This window comes from Arvicanthis niloticus, chromosome 9 (assembly GCF_011762505.2).
Source record: "Arvicanthis niloticus isolate mArvNil1 chromosome 9, mArvNil1.pat.X, whole genome shotgun sequence".
Classification (NCBI taxonomy): Eukaryota; Metazoa; Chordata; class Mammalia; order Rodentia; family Muridae; genus Arvicanthis; species Arvicanthis niloticus.
Window position 1 is genome coordinate 50,079,005 of NC_047666.1, and position 21,488 is coordinate 50,100,492.

A 21,488-nucleotide genomic window follows, 5' to 3' on the forward strand; every position below is an offset into this window, starting at 1 on the left:
ACACACACACAATGTGCATATAGCTCCTTCTGAAGTACTTCCATGAGCTCAAGAGCAAATCCCCACAGTTTGCCTACACAAGTGTTTTGTGTAACCCTTTTCCTGCAACACAGAGGAACAGACGAGCCGCTGTGCAGCCAGTGAAGAGTAGTCTAGGCAGGTTCAAACAGGCAGGAAGTGCCCATCACCTGGATGCCAAGGCCACTGGCAAGTCAAATGACAGAGGGGTAAACAGAGCAATTAGGTTTCACTCTGGGCCTGTAAATCATTCCAGAGCCTTCATCATTCCTGCTGAGTTATTTTAATCGCTCTCATTTGCAAGAGCAAATTAGGTGTAGCATTGTTCTGAAGATGCTGCCTGGGATTGGTGCCAGGAAGGAACAAAATGAGCAAAACACGAAAACCCCTTTCCAAACAAAAGCCCAAACTCTGCGAGCGAAATTGATTTGTAAACCTTGTCAAGGTAGTTTCTAAGACAAATCTATTCAGGGCATAGCAGGGGTTTGTAATCAAGGCTGGGAGAAAGTGTCCAATTAATACACGAATCTGACAACAATAACAGCTTTTCTTACAGTAGAACTCTCAAGGACCATGACCTTCCTGCTGCACCCTCTCAAGATAAAAGATGGCTGTGCTTCTCATAGCACTGTGACAGAAAGTTTGTTCAATTAGGGCCTCGCTAACATATGCTACATAAAATGTAACTGGGGAAGTAATTTAGGTAATGCAGACAAACCCTCTCACCTCTCTCCGTTTATCTGGGTAATTTATTCCTCTTTTCTTGTCATCAGTTGGGGCTGTTCTGATTAATTTACTGTTTAACGACATAACTGCAGGAAGGTGAGCAGAGAAAGGAAGAATTGATTCAATTCAACAACTTTTTAATGAGTGCTTATATCAACTAGAGAGTAAGTCACAGGAGATGTAGTCTCTATCAGTGATGTGCCTGCTAGTTTTATGTCAACTTAACACAAGTTGGAATGTTTTGAAAAGATGGAACCTCAACTAAGAAAATGTTCCCCTGCCCCCGAGAGTCTAGTCTATGGGTAAGCTTAGAGTATGCTTTCTTGCTTGCTGATGGATCTGGGAAGGCTAAGCTTACTGTGGGTGTTACAAGCCCTGGGTAGGTGGTCCAGGGTGCCATAAGAAAGCAGACTGAGCAAGCCAGTAAGCAGTGTTCCTTCATGGCTTCTGCTTTAGTTCCTGCCTCCAGGTTCCTGCCATGCTTCAGTTCCTGTTCTAACTTCCACCCTTGATGGACTAAGATGTAAAACCACAAACTAAAATAAACCCTTTCCTCCCCAAGTTGCTTTGGGTCATGATGTTTTATCACAACAATAGAAACCCTAAGACAAGTGGTGAAGAACAAGCAGCCTGACATTTTCTGAGAACCCAAATAGGTGGTTGAACTTTCAGCTTGCTCAGATTCCCCGATATCAATGTGGAGAACAAAGGAGTGTCACAAACCATACCTGTGGGTAGCACTTAAAGTACTTACCTGTGGATCTCTTAAAGTACTTACAGTTTAGAGTATTGCATATGTCATCTATGCAATATGAAGGTAATCAATACTCAACTTTCAATATTAGAAAATATAGTCTACACTGTTATTAGGAAATGCATATTCAAATCATAGTCTTTGATGATTGGTGAGGGATAACAGAAAAAAGCATGAGGATTTGACTTTAGATCTCTGGAACCCACACAAAAACCAGGCATGAGGACAGGACTACATGTTGTGTGCCACTAGGGATGTAATTTAAAAAATGACCCCTGGGGCTTCATGGTCAGATAAACCAGTCAAATCATGTAGCTCCAAGTTAAATGAGAGACTCCATCTCATCAACTGAAATAGAAAGCATAGATATGTAATATCGACCTTTGGCCTTCATACATGCCCAGGTGCATACACAGGAACACACACACACAGACACACATACATACATGCACACACACATGCAGAAAGAGAGATAGAGACAGAAAGGCAGAAAGACAGAGACAGAGAGACAGAGAGACAGAGTAAGAGAGACAGAGAAACAGAGGGACAGAGAGAGAGAGAGACAGAAATAAACAGAAACTGTTTCTATTCTTTTTTTTATTGTTTTAAATTTTGTTAATTTATGATACACAGACATACAGAGAAAGACAGAGAATTCTTTAGACCAGTTGACCTCAAATTTGGAGATCCACCTGTCTTCTGTCTTGAGAGCTCTGAGATCAAAGGTGTTTGTAATCCTGTCTGTCCAGCCTGAATATATTATTTTATTCTTGCTATATATTAATAACACAAATGACAGCTCATGCTGGCAAGGATGTGGACCAAGCAGAACATTTCTCCACTGGAGTGAGAATGAAAACTTGTTCAACCACTATGGAAATCAGTAGGGTAGTTCCTTGGGAAATTGGGAATCAGTCTAACTCCCAGCTATTCCACTCTCGGGCATATACCCAAGGGATAACCATCCTATCACAAGGAAACTTGTAGAGCTATGTTCATAACAGCTTTGTTTATAATAGCCAGAAATTGAAAAAAAAACTAGATTTCTGTCCCTCTACTGAAGCTGTGGTACATTTGTGCAATTGAATATTACTCAGCAGTTAAAAACAATTAACATCATGAAATTTTAGGCAAATAGATGCAACTAGAAAAATATCATCATTAGTAAGGTAACTGAGACACAGAACAACAAATATGATACACATTCACTTATTAGCCATGAGGATATTAGCCATTGAGTAAATGCTAGCAGCCACAATCCACAGACTGAAGAGATCAGGTTAAAAGGAAGACTATAGCAGGGGAAGTAAATCTCCCTGAAAAGGGAAAATACAATAGATTCTTCAGGAGTACAGGGACCTGGTGGAGAAGAGAGTAGGAAGGATTAGGTGGAAACAGAAGTGCAGAGGGATAGAGGGAGAGTGTGGGAAGAGACAGCTGGAATTAGGGGGCATTTGGTGGGGTAGGATGGAAACCTAGTGCAGTGGAAGCTTCCTGAAATCTATGAGGCTGAGCCTAGCAAGGACTCCTAGTAAAAGAGGATTCACGATCTGAAGTGGCCATCTTTTGTAGCCAGGCAAGTCTTCCAGTGGTAAAACTGGATTACATTCAGTTGACTTGTTGGCCATGGAGGTCTTATGGAAATCTCTAAACAACCCAGACTGATTGGACAGAAAGTCATCCTCTGAAACGTGACAGTGTGGTCCCATTGCCAAGAACAACATCTACTAAGCTCATTGAAGATAGAGAGATCACACTGGTGCTTGAATGGAACCTTCACCCTTACATTCTAGTCTCTTTGGTATTAGAAGATTCTCTGCAGGCTACAGAAAGAGAAACCTGAATACCAACCTAACCAAAAAACCTTCTACCTACAATCTGTTCTGTCTATAAGATGTACTGGGGCAATGGTGGTAAAGAACATGTAGGATGGCCAACTAATGTTTGGGTTAGTTGAGGTGTACCATATGAGACAAAACCTATGCCCTACACTGCTTGGATGGCCCAGAAACTAGAATGTCTAGATACTTAGGGTAGAACCAAGTGGCGAAAGAAAAAAAAAATCAATGAAATAATTCCTAATGCTATTCTGCTATACTCATAGATTGGTGCTTTGTCTAGTCATGTTCAGAGGGGTTTCCTCTAGCAGCAGATGGAAGTAGAAATCTACAACCAGACGAGAGAGAGAGAGAGAGAGAGAGAGAGAGAGAGAGAGACAGAGACAGAGACAGAGACAGAAAGACAGAAAGACAGAAAGACAAGACAGAAAGACAGAAAGACAGAAAGACAGAAAGACAGAAAGACAGAAAGACAGAAAGACAGAAAGACAGAAAGAAAGACAGAGACAGGGACAGAGACAGAGACAGAGAGAAACAGACAGACACTAACTCCAAATTGTAGATCTGGGTCCCTCTCCTTGGAGATTGAGAAACATCATGAAGGAAGGCGAGTTAAGACTCTAGCAGTCCAAGGGGATGGAGGATACAAGAAGACTGTTGCTCACCAAATTAACTAAGCAGAGCTCACATAGACTCACAAAAACTGAAAGAGGAGGAGGAATTTTTATTCACTACTGGTAGGATTGTAAACTCAGTTATCCTTTGTGGAAATCAGTGTAGATATGTCTCAAGAAAGTAAAAACATAATAAGTATAAATCAATCTTGAGTATGTATCCAAAGGAAATCTAATATACCAAAGAGATGGTTGCAATAAAAACAATCACATGTGATATGCATGGCTTTAAATAACACACATTTATTTTCTTCTTGTCTACCATGGCGAAGGTGAGCCTTCTGCTTGAGAGCCCAGGGGTAGAAATTTTGGATTCAACTGAGCTGTTTTCTCAATTCAAGACTCTACTGGGAAGGATCCATCTCTAAACTGAAGCATCTGGTACTGTTGTATAGAAGCCATTCTCCCTAAATTTCTTGTCATATGGACTTTCCCAACATTACCATTTTCTTCATAATCATCAGGAAAAGCACCACCCTACACATTGATTACTCTGGTTCTATTAGTCAGAATTCGCTAAAGGAACATAACAGATAGATAGATGAATGTATGTGGGGACTGCTTCACTTTAAGGGTGAAGATTAGGAAGGACTGCTGTCAAGAATCTAGATAGCAGGAAAATCCCTCTTAGAGTAATCCCTCTAAGATAGACTGTAAATAACTCTTAGAGCTAAGCTTCAGCGTTGAGCTCCCAAGATATATAATGTTGACAGTTTTAGCAAGATAACAGTCAAATATTACCAATGTTACATGATTTAAATTAACATATTTAGGGCAACCATAGACTGACAATGCTCCTCATTTGTCACAACTAGCTTTAGCTGTCAAAATGACATACATATAGGTTCACCTGGGAAGTGGGAACCTCAACTAAAAAATTTTGAAAATTAGATTATCATCTGGTCACATCTGTGAGGCATTTTCTTAATGTTAATTAATAATAACAAATAATTAATAGGGCCCATCCCCTGTGCACAGTGTCATCCCTAGAGAGATAAGCCTAATGTGTGTAAGAAGGAACAAAGCAAGCCAGTTCCTTCTTGTCTCTGCTTCAGTTCCTGGCTCTAGATTCATGCCTTGAGTTCCTGCCTTGGGTTTCCTTGATGATAGATGGCAAAGTATAAAATGAAATAAATCCTTTCTTTCTCCGTGTTTCTTATGGTTGTAGTGCTATCCAAGTAGTACAGAGCTAGCTAGAGAATTAAAAGATGGGAGGATGGGCTGGGCGGTGGTGGCGCACGCCTTTAATCCCAGCACTTGGGAGGCAGAGGCAGTTGGATTTCTGAGTTCCAGGACAGCCAAGGCTATACAGAGAAACCCTATCTCGAAAAAAAAAACAAAAAACAAAAAACAAAAAACAAAAAACAAACAAACAAACAAAAAAAGATGGGAGGATGATGTAAGTGGAGATTTTGATCAAATATTCTGAGCAAAGGCTTGAAGATTAAGCTTTTACATTCACATGTTAAAGTCCCTGAGGTGCCTTGGAGTAAATAAATATATTGGCTCTCATTTTGCAAATGTCTTTGACTTGGGAACTCTATTTTTCTAGGATAAAACCTTAGGGACATTTTGGAAAATACTACCTTGCATAATCCAAATATGTCACCAGCAACAGTTATAGGTAACATAATGTCATTCCAAAAAGATAGACGGTTTATGCACTGAAAAATGGAGCCTAGGGTCTAAGTTGCTTCAGTATAACATCTGCAGATATATTTCCCAAGACAATCAGAGGAACTATGCTTGGATTATAAGTAAGTTATCTTTGGTAGCAAGATAGCACGGGAAACATAAAATTCACCATCATGGATGGAAGATGACAATCTAAGAGCAATAAATCCCTGTATTTTTCAGCTGAAATATCCCTCAACTGTCATCCATAGATAGTCTCCAATGAGTGGAGCATGATGTGTAACAGTGGCTATTTCCTTGCCACGTAGTTGCTACATTTGTCTTCTGAGTTATTACCTCTGGGTAACACCAATGTGATTTGCATAGCAGCTGCTTCAGTAAAACAGTATTCCACACAAAGGAAACCTTGGAATGGCAGGCAGCACTTATATAAAGCACTCAGATAAAAGGAGACAAATCAAGAAGTAACCTTAGGAACTCTCAAGCCACTAACTTGTACAAATGATATTAAAATCAGTTCAGTGCCCCTCAAGGAGACACAGAGGAATTAGTGACTTAATAACTGGACATACTTCTGAACTGTTGAGCTAGGCCTTGATTTTTTCATTTGTAAGATATTTAATACTTCAGAATAATGCCATCCCATGTATGAGAATTATTTCTCAAAGTAGTAAGATGCTAAAGATAGAGACTAAACCAGGAAAGCATACAGTAAGACTGATTTGGGGCTGAAATACTAGGAAGAAATGAACAACAGGGATTCCTCTTGGCTGAAAAAAATATCTCATTTCAATCTAATTATCCAAAAGTCAGGGACTTTCCTGGTTCCAGGCAATGATCATAAATGGCCCATAGACCACTTCAATGGTTTTTATCTATTTATAATGCTTGAAAATATAGTCATTTTATGACTCACTCGTTACTTGGGAATATTCATGGTTGTTTCAACTCTTGATAGCTGCAGTCATGTCAAGCTGAATTCAAATAGGAAAGGACTATTTGCACATGTTACTTTCATCCCATGAAACTTCTTCCTAACTGAAGATGTGGGTTTCTTTTCTGGTTTATCAAGGTTTTTTTGTTTTGTTTTGTTTTGTTTTGTTTTGTTTTGTTTACGGACTTATCCTTCCCCTCCTGAATCTCTAGTTGAGAAAAGAAACAGGAAATGCATATCTTTGTTTTTCAATATACTGGTGGTTCCTGGTGCACGTATAGAATCAGATGCCTCGGACATGCTCTGGGTTGTCTCCCACTGGATGGTGTCCTTGAGCATGATGTTTTACTTCAGTGTACTTCAATCTCATTGTTCCTTCTGTAGGGATTATAAGATAGCTACAGTGGACAGCTCCACTCTTGCATTCACTTGAACTTTTCATGGTACATGGCCAACTATCAATAATTAGTCATTTCTTCATACATTCTGTGAGGGCTCAGTGAGTGTGGGTTGACTCAGTGAAGGCATATGGTTAATCAAAATGGGCTTCTTGTCTCTCCATCTTCTTGTCTCTCCATTAGAAAAAATACTTCTTTGACTTTCATCATTTTTCAAATTCCACGATAGTAGTTTCCATACCTCTTTTAAAAAGAGATCTTCAGTATTATTTGTCCCTCCTAGAATTCCTTTATTAATGCTGCCCTCCCATCCTTTACCCCAATTTAACCATTCTTTTATGTTCCATTATTCCTCTTTAGCTCTTCACATCACTGTGGTCTATCCTCCCAGGAAAGGGCCCCATTTCTACCCCAGCATAGGACCTTGCTAATTTCCTGACCTTTATGAATATTCCAAATAAAATACACATATGAGAGAAAATGTATTTCATTTGCCTGTTTGGGACGCTGAGACAGGAGGAATGCTTGAATGCAGAAGTAAGAGAGAAGTCTTGGCAATCTACAGAGAGTTAGTCATTAGGAACATAGCCAGATTCTGGCAGCAGCTGGATTCTTGTGGCTGCTGTCCATGGCTATCAACATGAGAGGGGAGGAGAGAATACAGTAGGAATGAAAGATCCTGCAGAGAGCCTGCCATTAAACTTCATCCATAGAACTCCCAGGAGAGTCCTGTGGGAGACCCAATGGGAACTGACTTTTAAGAACAAAGCATAGGGGAATGCTAGGATAGTGAGGCTGGAGTAGGTGGGTAGGTGGAGGAGCTCTCTCAGAGAAGCAGGGGAAAGGGGGACTGGGATAGGGAGTCTCCTAAGGAGAAAATGGGAAGGAGATAAGATTTGAAATGTAAATAAATAAAATATCCAATAAAAATATTTTAAAATGCTATTGCAGAAGCAGTGGTGCTAGCAATTAATGAAATTGAGGCTGTTATACCAGCAATAGTCAAGCCCTCTACACTCTTGCTTCTGCTTAAAGCCTAACTTACTTCTTCCAGCACTTTCAAGTTTTTTTTTGTCATTGAATCAGGGTTTTCTAATACTCAGGGCAGTAAGACAAAAGCTGGTTGATAGACCCCTATAACAGACATGCCAGGTTTCAGCACACTAACACAATTAGCAATTATACAGTCAATGCAATTTACAATAAATACTGTAGAAGAGATAATTAAAAGAGCCTTAAAACATGCACTAACCCTCGTTTGAAATCCAGATCCTGTCCCAACTTTATCTCTTGCTATCATAACATCATAGAGAACTGCAGCTAACTTCCAAATATATCTATGAAAATGTCCAGATCAGCCTTCCAAATGTAGACTGTTATTTCCAATATTGGATTGATTTCTAGACCAGTATATGATTGAGTCCTAATAACTTGTCACCTTTAAGAAAAATATAAGAGACATTATAATTTCTCTTTTTGATTCTCTGTCCCACAGGGTCTAAAAACTTGAGGCAAGGCAGCTTGTCCCATCTGGATATTGGCAAGCAAAGGTGGGTCAGGAACATATGTCCATTACAGCTTCCCAGTCACCCTTGTTAGGGCACTCAGCAAGCTCACAGGTCAGCATCATTCTTTGTCTCAGCAACAGCATGTCTCACCAATCATTCTAGCAGCCACCATGTTCCTATAGCATCCTGCAGAAAAAAAAACTACAAACATGCCCTCTTCCCCACATTAGATGCCTGGTCAGGATCATGTCATATGCTTGTAAGTGGATCCTTCCTTTTCACCTAGGCATAAATATGTCTAGTTGAAGGGTGCCATAGACACTCAGCAGAAAGTTCCTTGACATCCAAATTTTTTTAATTTAAAATAAAAAGAGTATGATTTAAATAAGTTTGTGGTGTTTGGGTATATACCTCCCCTTTTTATTTTATGAATATATTATTTTAAAGTTCCATGGGCCCCTTCTACAATACCTTGTCCTTGAGGATTATAAGAAATCCCCATAATAAATTGTTGACCAAAAGTCTTAACAGCTCGACTACAATTGCCAGATCCACTGTCTGTTTTTTTTTTTTTTTTAAAGTGGACATTTAATTTATTTACCTTTCAAATGTTATCCCCTCTCCTATTTCCCCCAAAACCCCTTATCCCATCACCACTCCCCCTACTTCTACGAGGGTGTGCCCCCACCCATCCACACATTCCTGCCTCCCTGCTCTCAAATTCCCTAACACTAGAGCATCCAAACTTTCAGGGACAAAGGCCCTCATCTTCCACTGATGCCTGACAAGGCCATCCTCAGCTACCTGTAGAGGTGGAGCCCTGAGTCACTCCCTTTGTGTTCCCAGGCTGGAGGTTTAGAACCTGGGACCTCTGGTTAAGTATTGTGTTACTCCTTCTAAGAAGGACCAAAGCAGCCACACTTCGGTCTTTCTTCTTCTTCTTGAGCTTCATGTAGTCTGTGTGTTGTATCTTAGGTTTTGTGAGCTTTTGGGCTAATATCCACTTATCAGTGAATGCATCCCATGTGTGTTCTTTTGTGATTGGGTTACCTCACTCAGGATGATATTTTCCAGTTCTATCCATTTGCCTAAGAATTTCATGAACTCATTGTTTTTAATAACTGAGTAGTACTCCACTGTGTAAAAGTACCACATTTTCTATATCCACTCCTCTGTTGAAGGACATCTGGGTTCTTTCCAGCTTCTGGCTATTATAAATAAGGCTGCTATGAACATAGTGGAGCAAGTGTCCCTGTTATATGTTGGAGCATCTTTTGGGTATATGCCAGGAGTGGTATAGCTGGATCCTCAGGTAATGTTATGTTGGATTTTCTGAGGAACCACCAGACTGCTTTCCATAGTAGTTGTACCAGCTGATAATTCCACCAACGATGAAGAAGTGTTCCTCTTTCTCCACATCCTCTCCAGCATTTGCTGTCACCTGAATTTTGATCTTAGCCATTCTGACTGATGTGAGGTCGAATCTCAGGCTGTTTTGATTTGTATTTCCCTCATGACTAAGGATATCAAACACTTCTTTAGGTGCTTCTAGGCCATTCAAGTTTTTTCAGTTAAGAATTCTTTGTTTAGCTCTGTACCTCATTTTTTAAAGAGGTTATTTGTCTACAGTCTTATTTCTTCAGTTTTTTGAGTACCATGCATATTAGCCCTCTATCAGATGTAGGATTAGTAAAGATCTTTTCCCAATCTGTTGATTGCCACTTTATCCTATTGACAGTGTCCTTTGCTTTATAGAAACTTTGCAGTTTTATGAGGTCCCATTTGTCAATTCTTGATCTCAGAGCATAAGCCTTTGGTGTTCTGTTAAGGAACTTTTCCCCTGTGCCCATGTGTTCGAGGCTTTTCCCATTTTCTCTTCTATTAATTTCAGTGTATCTGGTTTTATGTGAAGGTCCTTTATTTACTTGGACTTGAGCTTTGTACAAGGCAATAAGTATGGATCAATTTGCATTCTTCTACATGCTGACCTCCAGTTGAACCATCACCATTTGTTGAAAATGCTGTCTTTTTTCCACTGGATGGTTTTAGCTCCTTTGTCAAAGATCAAGTGACCATAGGTATGCAGTTCATTTCTGGGTCTTCTAGTCTATTCCACTGATCTTCCCGCCTGTCTCTGTACCAATACCATGCAGTTTTTATCATTATTGCTCTGTAGTACAGTTGAGGTCAGAGATGGTGATTCCCCCAGAAGTTCATTTATTGTTGAGAATAGTTTTTGCTATCCTGGGTTTTTGTTATTCCAAATTAATTTTAGGATTGCTCTTTATATCTCTGTGAAGAATTGAGTTGGAATTTTGATGGGGATTGCATTGAATCTGTAGACTGCTTTAGGCAAGATGGCCATTTTTACTAAATTAATCCTTCCAATCCATGAACATGGGAGATCTTTCCATCTTCTGAGATCTGTTTCGATTTCTTTCTTCAAAGACTTGAAATTCTTGTCATATACATCTTTCATTTGCTTGGTTAGATTCACACTAAGATATTTTATATTATTTGTGACTATTGTGAAGGGAGTCATTTCTCTAATTTTTTTCTCCTCCTGTTTATTCTTTGAGTAGAGAAAGGCTACTGATTTATTTGAGTTAATTTTATATCCAGGCACTTTGCTAAAGTTGTTTATCAGGTTTAGGAGTTCTCTGGTGTAAGTTTTAGGGTCACTTAAGTATACTATCATATCATCTGCAAATAGTGAAATTTTGACTTCTTTTTTTCCAATTTGTATCCCTTTGACCTCCTTTTGTTGCCTAATTGCTCTGGCTAGAACTTCAAGTACTATATTGAATAGGTAGGGAGAGAGTGGGTAGCTTTGTCTAGCCCCTGATTTTAGTGAGATTGCTTCAGGTTTCTCTCCATTTAGTTTGATGTTGGCTACTGGCTTGCTGTATATTGCTTTTACTATGTTTAGGTATGGGCCTTGAATTCCTGATCTTTCCAAGACTTTTACCATGAAGGGGTGTTGAATTTTGTCAAATGCTTTCTCAGCATCTTGTGATATGATCATGTATTTTTTTTCTTTGAGTGTGTTTATATAGTGGATTACATTGATGGATTTCCAAATATTGAACCATCCCTGCCTTCCTGGGATAAAGCCTACTTGATCATGAGGTATGATTTTTTTTTGATGTGTTCTTGTATTCAGTTTGTGAGAATTTTATTGAGTATTTTTGCATCAATATTCATAAGGAAGATTGGTCTGAAGTTCTCTTTCTTTGTTGTGTCTTTGTGTGGTTTGTGTATGAGTGTAATTGTGGCTTCACAGAATGAATTGGGTAATGTTCCTTCTGTTTCTATTTTGTGGAAAAGTTTATAGAGAATTGGTATTAGGTCTTCTTTGAAGGTCTGATAGAACTCTGCACTGAAACCGTCTGGTCCTGGACTTTTTTTGGTGGGGAGACTTTAAAGGACTACTTCTATTTCTTTTGGTGTTATGGAACTTTTAGATGGTTTATCTGGGCCTGATGTAACTTCAGTAACTGGTATTTGTCTAGAAAATTGTCCATTTCATCCAGATTTTCCAATTTTGTTGAATATAGGCTTTTGTAGTAGGATCTGATGATTTTTTTTAATTCCTCAGTTTCTGTTATTATGTCACCCTTTTCAGTTTCAATTTTATTAATGTGGATACTGTTTCTCTGCCCTCTGATTAGTCTGGCTAATGTTTTATCTATCTTGTTGATTTTCTCAAAAAACCAGCTCCTGGTTTTATTGATTCTTTGTATAGTTCTTTTTGTTTCTACTTGGTTGATTTCAGCCCTGAGTTTGATTATAATAAAAATTATTAAACAAAAGAACAAGACTATCTACTTCTATCCTTTATTCTGCTCACTAAAGCATTTATCATTTGATAAGCAAAAAATGATCATTTTCCTTTCTCAGCATTTTCCAAACAGAACCAAAAAAAAGTAGCAATGGCTACCAGTTATGGTTGCATTCATTTTAGAGTCACAAGAAATACCAATGCTGGCCTTAGGGGTACAGGCATATAATGTCATCTATTTGGGAGGGTGAAGTAGGCAAGCTCTAAGATCAGGCTTTCTTTGATTACAGAATGTGTTCACAACAAATCTTGGCAACATAGTGAGACATCGTTCAAAATATAAGGTAAAGGAGAGCTGGGGATGTAGCTCAGTGGCTAACACATACTGCTCCCTGAGTTTATCTCCTAGTACTACTGAAGGGATGAGCTTGGCATGAGTACTGCCATCTTAAGCCAGCCACCCATTTGCTGAGGCTTGACCATCATTTAAGGTCAAGCTAAGAGCAAAGATCTGTTCCATTTCTTTCTTTTGTGATTTCTTCTGTATTCCAAACACAAAATATATGACTAAGTAACCTGGTATCAAGAAGCCAGCCTGCTATTATTTCCTCTTCTGTAATCATGTAGGCTTTGATCTTGTGATGCTATCTTACATATGTTGCTGGTTGTTTTGGGGACTTTAAATCTGCTCAGCCAGAAGAGTTAGAGTCACAGTTCCAGCTCCCAAGTCTGTGCTGCATCCCTGGCCAGTTAGTTTGCTGTTCAAATCAATAAAGTTTCTCTGGTTAAAAAATCTTGGTGTGTCCTGGGTGTTGGATTTTAACCAGTCCTCACAACACTACCAATCATTATACACAAATAAATACACACACAAACACAGATACAGATATACATACATATAAACATAAATATATACACATGAACACACACAAGCATACACATACACACATATATACACATAAACACAGAAATATATACACACAAACATACACAAAAGCATATACATACATACATATATATACAAGACACAAATAAGCATACACACAAACACAGATATTCACATACACATAGATACCCACAAACACATACATACATACACACACATGAGTTTTAAGATCCTGAATAAACACTTAAATGAATTAATATATTCAGAGACAAGGTTTGACTTAACCATCATCACTATCAACTATAAAACATGTATATACAGAATTCCACAGAGATACTTAAACCAGTATCAATAAATCAGCTATGCCTGAGACAAGTGCCACTATGTGTTAGCCCAGTTCGAATTATAATAAACATAGTGGTGCCATTAAAATTTTTGTTATTAACTAGTAATTAATTACCAACAGAACTCTCAATGATGCCATATTACACCCGCCTTTGACTTTCCAACATATTTTTGCATTCTGCTGAAATAACCATTAGCATCTACATAAGGGGATTTGATTATTTTTCCATTAGTACAAAGTAGATATTTAGCCAAAATGCAGTATAGGCAACTAATAAAAATTTGCAAAGCTAGATAACAAATAAAATATACTCTTTATAAAAACAAACCTGGGCTCTTTTGGTTGAGACTTTTGCTATTATAGCTGAGAAAAAAATGTATACCTTTAAAGTTTTGCTCAGCTGCCCTTGACCACTCTGCCTGCTCTTGCCTAGGCTCCAAATATGTCTTTTTCATCTCACTAGGAAGAAATGGACACATCACAATGTTAACCTAAGCCTCTAAGCCTTTTTTTATATTCATCAGTAATCTCAGTGATCAATGACCGATCTTATTTTTTCCTTCCTTCCTTCCTTCCTTCCTTCCTTCCTTCCTTCCTTTCTTTCTTCTCTTTCTTTCTTTCTTTCTTTCTTTCTTTCTTTCTTTCTTTCTTTCTTTCTTTCTTTCTTTCTTTATCGTGTGTGTGTGTGTGTGTTATCCTCAGAAGCCAAAAGAGATCTTTGTATACCATGGAGGTAGAGGTACATGGGTTATAAGCTGGCCAAAATAAGTGGTAGTGTGGCTTTGCTTCCCCTCCTGTAGCCACATGAGCATCCCACAGTCACAACTGGTGTATCCTGAGCTGGGAAGCAAATCAAGGCAGGAAAGGCTGGGGTTGGGAGGTGGAGACCTCAAGTGGCAAGTGAGCAAAGAACAGAACAGACTCTTGGCAGACAAGCTTCCGTAAGACAGCTCATTTAATGGGAGAGAACAAATTTTATTTAAACCTTTGGGAGTGAGTGTACATCATACACTCCTTGCATACATACATTCTTCCTTGCATAAAGAATTCTAGGTGCTGATGGATATGATCTATATGCTCTCATCAGGTGAGAGGAAGTTTAACCTTGCTATGTGACCTCCTCTAGGGCAAAATTTGGGGCACAGGGCTACCTGCACAAGGAGATACAAGCAGGAGTGGAGAGGCATCCTACTCCCAACAATCTCAGGATGAGATTTCTAGCTTCTGGACATGCCTTAATCCAACTCTTGCTTCATGCTTGCTCCACAACCACACAGCTCCATGGCTCCATAGACCTACATATTAGGAATCAAATTAGATAGCAGTTGTCCGGAGCAACAGAAGATATAGTGTCCAATATCATTTGCTTACTTGATTCAGTTTCATCTCCCAGGGCACCAACTCACATACCATTATTTTCCAAGCAAATACATCTCTGATTGTCTGAGACAGGATCCACAATGTCCTTTGCTTCCAAAAATACTCTGTTGTCTCACCTCTACTTCTGGTAAACAGGAAGGTGTCATCATTCAAGAACAATATCCAAAGTCTCTTTCAATCTGTTGACATTTTTTTCCCACTGCATTCTCACCTAAGTCCTGTGTCTATTTTCTATCCCCAAAATGATTATACTGTGTTCTGAATTATTCCACTGGGGTCCACTGACACTTCCAAAGATTGCAGTCACTCCCAGAAGCCAGGCAGCATCTCAGCAGTTTTTAAAATTTTGCATCCCTACTGGAGCAGGTTCTGTAAGTAACAAGATCTCTGGGAATGTTTTGATGAATGCATGAACACAAGAATATGTGGATAACAGTAGGACTGTGAAACCCAATGAGAATTTAGAGCCTACTCGGGCAGCCATTCATAGTAGTGGGTGTCAGTCCTCAATAGAAAAGCACCACTTCTCCTAGTCCGTCCTTGCTTCCAACTTCCAGGTCATTCCTCCACCCATGGTCACAATCCCCATAACAAATTATATCCTGGGGCAAGGGATGGCTCAGTCAGTAAGTTCTGGCTTCATAAGCTTGAAGGCCTGAGTATGATCCCCAGAAAAACATGAAATACACACGTAAAAACATGTAAAACCACACACTTGCACTCACACTCACACATTCACATTTATGCATACTTACATAACTTACACCCACACTGACAACTCAAAGACTCCAACTCACAGGCATGCACATTCACATTCACACACTATCACTTACAAGCACACTGGGACTTATGCATAGATGCATTCATATACTCAGATACACCCACACACTCACCCTCAAATACAGTCACAAATGCTGACTCATACAGAGTCTCATGCATCCACACTTACACACACACACACACACACACACACACACACACAAATGCCCAAACATGTATCTCACTCGCATACTTGTGAGCAGCTATAGATATAACTGCCCATTCTATTCACATACCTGTGCATACTCACACATGCTCATGCACACTCATACATTCAGATAAATTCGTATTCATATACTTACATACCTACCTAGTCAAGCACAGGTATACCTACTCTCATGCCCACTGATATCCACAGACACACACACACTTACTTGCACACAGTCATACACACATACATAAACACTCACACACCCTTGAACATATATATGTTCACAATTAATACACACTTTGACACATCCACACAAAAGACCCGTCTCACTCTTTAGCGGGGATTCTCATCATCAGTTCTTTCCAAGTAGTGATGGAGAAACTTCCATTTCCCAGGCTTCCTGTCATTTCTCTGCAGAGCTTGCCGGAGGGAAGTCAAGTTTCTGCTACTTTTACAACTCACGTATTAATGGTGAACACTCTCCCCTGGGCTTAGTAGTGGCCACAACAGGGCAATCTTTCTCTATTACCTCCCGACTTCCCCAAATTATCAAATAAATCACCAGCATCTATCTTGCAGCTGACATTTGAATCAGTGCTCTTTGTGAAGATTATCTTTTATCAATAATCAACTATTGACTGCTCCCACCTGCATCCTGAGCGGTGATAAAAAGGATGCATCTGTGTTCGTATGGAGTGGGTGTGAGGAAACACAGACTGCACTGGGTAAATGAGGTGGCCCAAAACAGAATGAATAGCACCAATCCAAATTATATTAACTTTTAATGAGCCAAGATTAAAACAGCTCCAGGGACACAGAGTTCTTGTAGAAGAATAAAATATCCAGGCTGATGAAATACCATTTTGACTAGATGGTGCATACGGTAGGATTCCATTTCCTCCTAATTCTATGAATTTCCCATGCAGCCAAAACCACTATTAAAATACATATTTCACATTGATTGCTTGCATCTCAGCATCTCTTTAATAGGGGCCCACAGAGAGATGGGATGTGAATCAGAAGGGAAAAGACGCCTCAGGAAGCTTTCTGAATAATTAAACTCAGTACCAAAATGGGCTCAAAATGCTATGGAAATGGAGTGCAGATTCAGAAAAACTCAAGAACTAATTTCAGGGTTGTAAAACTTTGGAATATTGGAGTAGTAATGTTCCTCCGTGGTCCTGTGCTTGTCGGGCATGCACAAAGCCCTGGATTTTATCTCCACAAGCAAAATAATGTATTTTAAAACTTAGATTAGTGTGTTTGGATAAAATGTTTGAGTTTAGATACCTCAGTATAATATTATTTATTTTTAGTTTAGTTTATTACATCTTATTTATTTGTTCATGCATGCCCAGGTACACATGTGTGCCTCTGTGTGTGTGTATGTGTGTGTGTGTGTGTGTGCATGCGCGTGCGCCCTTAGGACACACGTATAATTCAGAGGATATGTTTCAGGAGTCAGTCTTCTTTGCCCACCATGTGGGACTTAGGGATTTCTTTACCTGCTGTGACATCTCACCAGTCCATCAGTATGATATGCTTAACAAGTGGCAGAAAGAATCATGGTTGGAAACACAAACTTAAAAATCACAATAGCCAGAATGCAAAAACCCTAGTTTAATCACTTACAAAATAGCAGTGAGGATATAGGTTGGTGGTAGAGCACGGTTGGGAACACAGCTCTGTAGTAGAGTACACTCATAGCATGTGTAAAGCTGCAGGTTAAATTCCTGACACAAAATAAAGAGGAGAAAAGAGGACAGGGGTGAGAGAGAGAGCAGACTGGGGAGAAGGAAGAACAGAGGGAAATGGGGAGGAGTTTCACTGGATAAATTATTTAATGGAAAGATAACTTTGCACTAATTTGTACTATGCAAAGAACTAATGTGCAGCTTAGGAATGTGTATATTGTTCTACAAGTCACCAAATGTCTAGAATACTGTGATAAATATTGTTGTTATTATTATTATTGTTGTTGTTGTTGTTGTTGTTGTTACCTGATTTGTGTCACAGATCTTTATTGAATCCCTAAGGGCACTGTGTGAGTGAGAATGGGGACAAGTTTCCTACCATTGTCCTTCCAGACAAATAAACATCAGTGAAGACATCTGAGCTGAAAATGAATGGAAACTGTGACAGAAGTAAGAGAAACAGCTATTCAGGAGGCAAGAAGACCATGCTAACAGGTCTTGGGTTTGGAAAGTGCATGCTCTATTTGAGAGCTAGCAGAAGGATCAGTAAGTTTGAATGTGCCAACCGAAGGGGATTACAAGCAAACACTGAGACAAGATTATGTGTAGAACTTTTGACTGTAGCCTAAGAAGACAGCTCATTTGATGCATGAGGACACGAGTTTGAGGCTAGGCATGGTGCCATGGCATGTACTTATAATCCCAGCATGCAGGTGATGGTGGGGGCAGAGATAGGCAGGTTCTTGGGGGCTCTAAATCATCCCCAACATAGACAAATAAGTAGCCCCAAGCCAGTGAGAGTTATTTCTTTAAAAACAAGGTGAATAGTAAAAGGAGCTGAAAAATTACACTCAGAGTTGACCTCCAGCCTCTATTGTGTTCTCTCTCTCTCTCTCTCTCTCTCTCTCTCTCTCTCTCTCTCTCTCTCTCACACACACACACACACACACATGTCCATGCACAGATAACTTTTTATATTATGCAGAAGAAACATTAAGTTTTATGCCAAAATGAGTGGGAGACTAGGAAATTGTAGGACAGAAGAGAAGGGTTAGATGTACTGAGCTTAGTTATTCACACACATCTGCTTCTTTCAGTAGGACTACAGTAACGTTGGATCATTTTCGGATGGTTGTTTCAAGCCTCCACACCTCTTCCCATCCAGGTAGCATACATTTTTTTCCCCCAACACCAACTCTGAATCCATCCTCATAATTTCCCTCAGACCTTCTCTGACTATCCCTGAAGGATGGAGAAAAGATTGATACCTCTCCCCCGACACACCTTCCTACATCCGCAATGGAGTTCACTTAATGATTTCACCTCCATCACCTTGTTTTGTCCACAGATCTTGCTTCAAAGTTCACTTATGAGCTCAGGTTCCCTGCCTTCTATTCAAAAGCAAATTTTCCCTACTTTATAGGAAAACCCAAGGCAGTGTGCCTTTCTTATTTTATCTGTTCACCTATGTACCCTTAGTTTAGCCTCTCCTGATCTAAGAGAGCAGGGTCTCACTGTCCACTGCAGACCAACTATTCTAATGGTGTGTGTGTGTGTGTGTGTGTGTGTGTGTGTGTGTGTGTGTTCAGTGCATATGTGTGCACATTTTGTGTGTATGCCCATGTGTATACAGGTATGTGTACATGCGAGCATACACATAAGCAAATGTAAAGGCCAGACCTTGCTGGCATCACGTGTTTCTTTTCAATCATTTTCACTCATCTTTTGAGATAATGTCTCTCACTGAACTTTCACTCACTAATTAGCTACAGTCACTGGCCAGTGAGCTCTAGGGACCTGCCATTGCCATCCTGCTACTGCTCACTCAGTGCTAGCATTGGAGGTTCTCATGATCATGAATTGTTTTCCCTTTACACAGATGTGTACCTGGAATCCAAAGTTCTTGTACTTGCTTGGCAGTGGCAGGCACTTGGGCTATCTCCCTAGTTCTTCCTCCCACCCTCGCTTTTGTTTATCCTCTCACTATGAATACAGACACCTTTCTAACTTTAACACCTCTCTTATGACCAAACTTTCAAAACCATTAGAATATCTATCAGTCTTTTAGATTTTTAGCTTCTGGTTTCAGAGCTGGAGATTGTTCAGTAGTTTAGAGTACTAACTGTTCTTGCAGAGTACCCAGGGTCAGTTCTCGACACCCACAATTTGACTCACCTGTGGATCCATCTGTACCTCCAGTCCCAAGGGATCAAATGCACTTTTCTGAACTCCATGGGGACCAGTCATACATGCAGTACATGTAGGCAAAACTCCTCTTCAAATAAAATAAATACAACACAAGATATAAAGCTTCTCCTCCCCTCTGCCCTCCACCTTCTTTGACGCTCTGTTTCTTGCCTTCTAACTGCTGGAAGGCTCATTTGTTCTCACCACTCCGGTGCCCTTGCCTACTCCTTTGCTGCTAAAATAGATATCTCCACTCAGACTGCTCTAATTAGTGCATCAATGATCACTAATTGCCTCAATTCTTGATCTATTTTTCAAGTCAGTCTTCTTGGCTTTCCAGTACCATTTGATCTACTCCATCTTGAACAGACACCCCCATCCCTGCCTTCCCGAGACCATTTGTCTTTCTTCTTCTGTTTTATTCCTTGACTGCTCCCCAAATTTGTCTTTCATTATTTATTTGAAACTTGTTTCTCTCTTGAAATAGGTACTTGCAACCAAGTTATATCCTACTCTAAGTTACTCTTTCTTACTCTACACTATGTAAAGCAGTGGGTTTTTTTTTTTTATCAGATTGTACCTTCCTCTTAGAGATACTCCATTTGTACAATCAGCATCTGACTCCATTTTGAAGATAGCGAATGTGATAGAACTTTTAGGCAAGAACTCCTGACTGTCCCAGGGACTTGAGCTATGCATGGCGTTCTCAACTGCTGTCAACTCATCCACCTGCCCACTCCTTCTGGTCCTGGATCTACCATTCTACCTCAGACACTGTTTTTCCCTTTCACCGTGCAACTAGATTCAGTTCTATAGCAAAGTGCTATAGCTAACCTTGACTTTCCTGCAGGCTCATCAGCATCTTCTTTCTTTAGGCTAGTTTGGAGTCAATATCTCATTAATACAGAGAGTAGTTGTATTTCTATCAGCCCATTCCGTAAACTTCTTGAACTCTGCTGTAGTTCCCTTATAAATCACATACATGCATAGATAGGTGATAGACAGAGGATAACAAGTAAAATTAAGAACCCCCAAAGGCAACCTAAAATTTCATCTTTATCATCAACAGCATCAAACCAAATTACATGCATGTGTAAGATTCTCAAAGGATGCATTTTTTTAATTTAATAAACTAAAAACCTCTTACAGGCATTACCATGGGCTACCCTAATCTAGATGATTCCTCATTGAAACTCTCTTTCAGAGAACTTCTACATTGTGTTGAGTTCACAGTCAAAAGAACCTGATGGGTAGGAAAGCTTATGACCCATTTTTGTATCTCAGAAAACTGAATTTCAAAAAGATAATTTCTTCAAAGTCATGTGGTTGATAGGTACGTATAGCCTGATCCCAGAGCCTTTGATCCCCACTGCTTGTTCTGAAGCTCTGCTTTTTCCCTCAAAGCTCTATTTTCAGGTACATAGCCTTACTTCCTCATCCTGCCTATTCCCAGGAACTACATGAGAGCTCTGGGAGGAGAGATATCTCCTTTATCTGATCTTTCTTCCTACCCCTCTAATGTACCAGGCAAAGACTAGAGGTTCCACTAATGCTGCCTGTATTGCATTCAATGTGTACACATTATGTATCTCCACTAAGGGTGAGGAGGAACTTCAAGGAAAAGGATCTAATTAGCTGACTATGTGGGTGACTGCCAGCATTCTGACTGGCTCCATTTTGATGAAGTTGCATAAGAGGGCAAACAGTCAAAGCTCATTGTCAATCCCAAATCCCCAATCCTCTCCAACGAGGCTTTCTA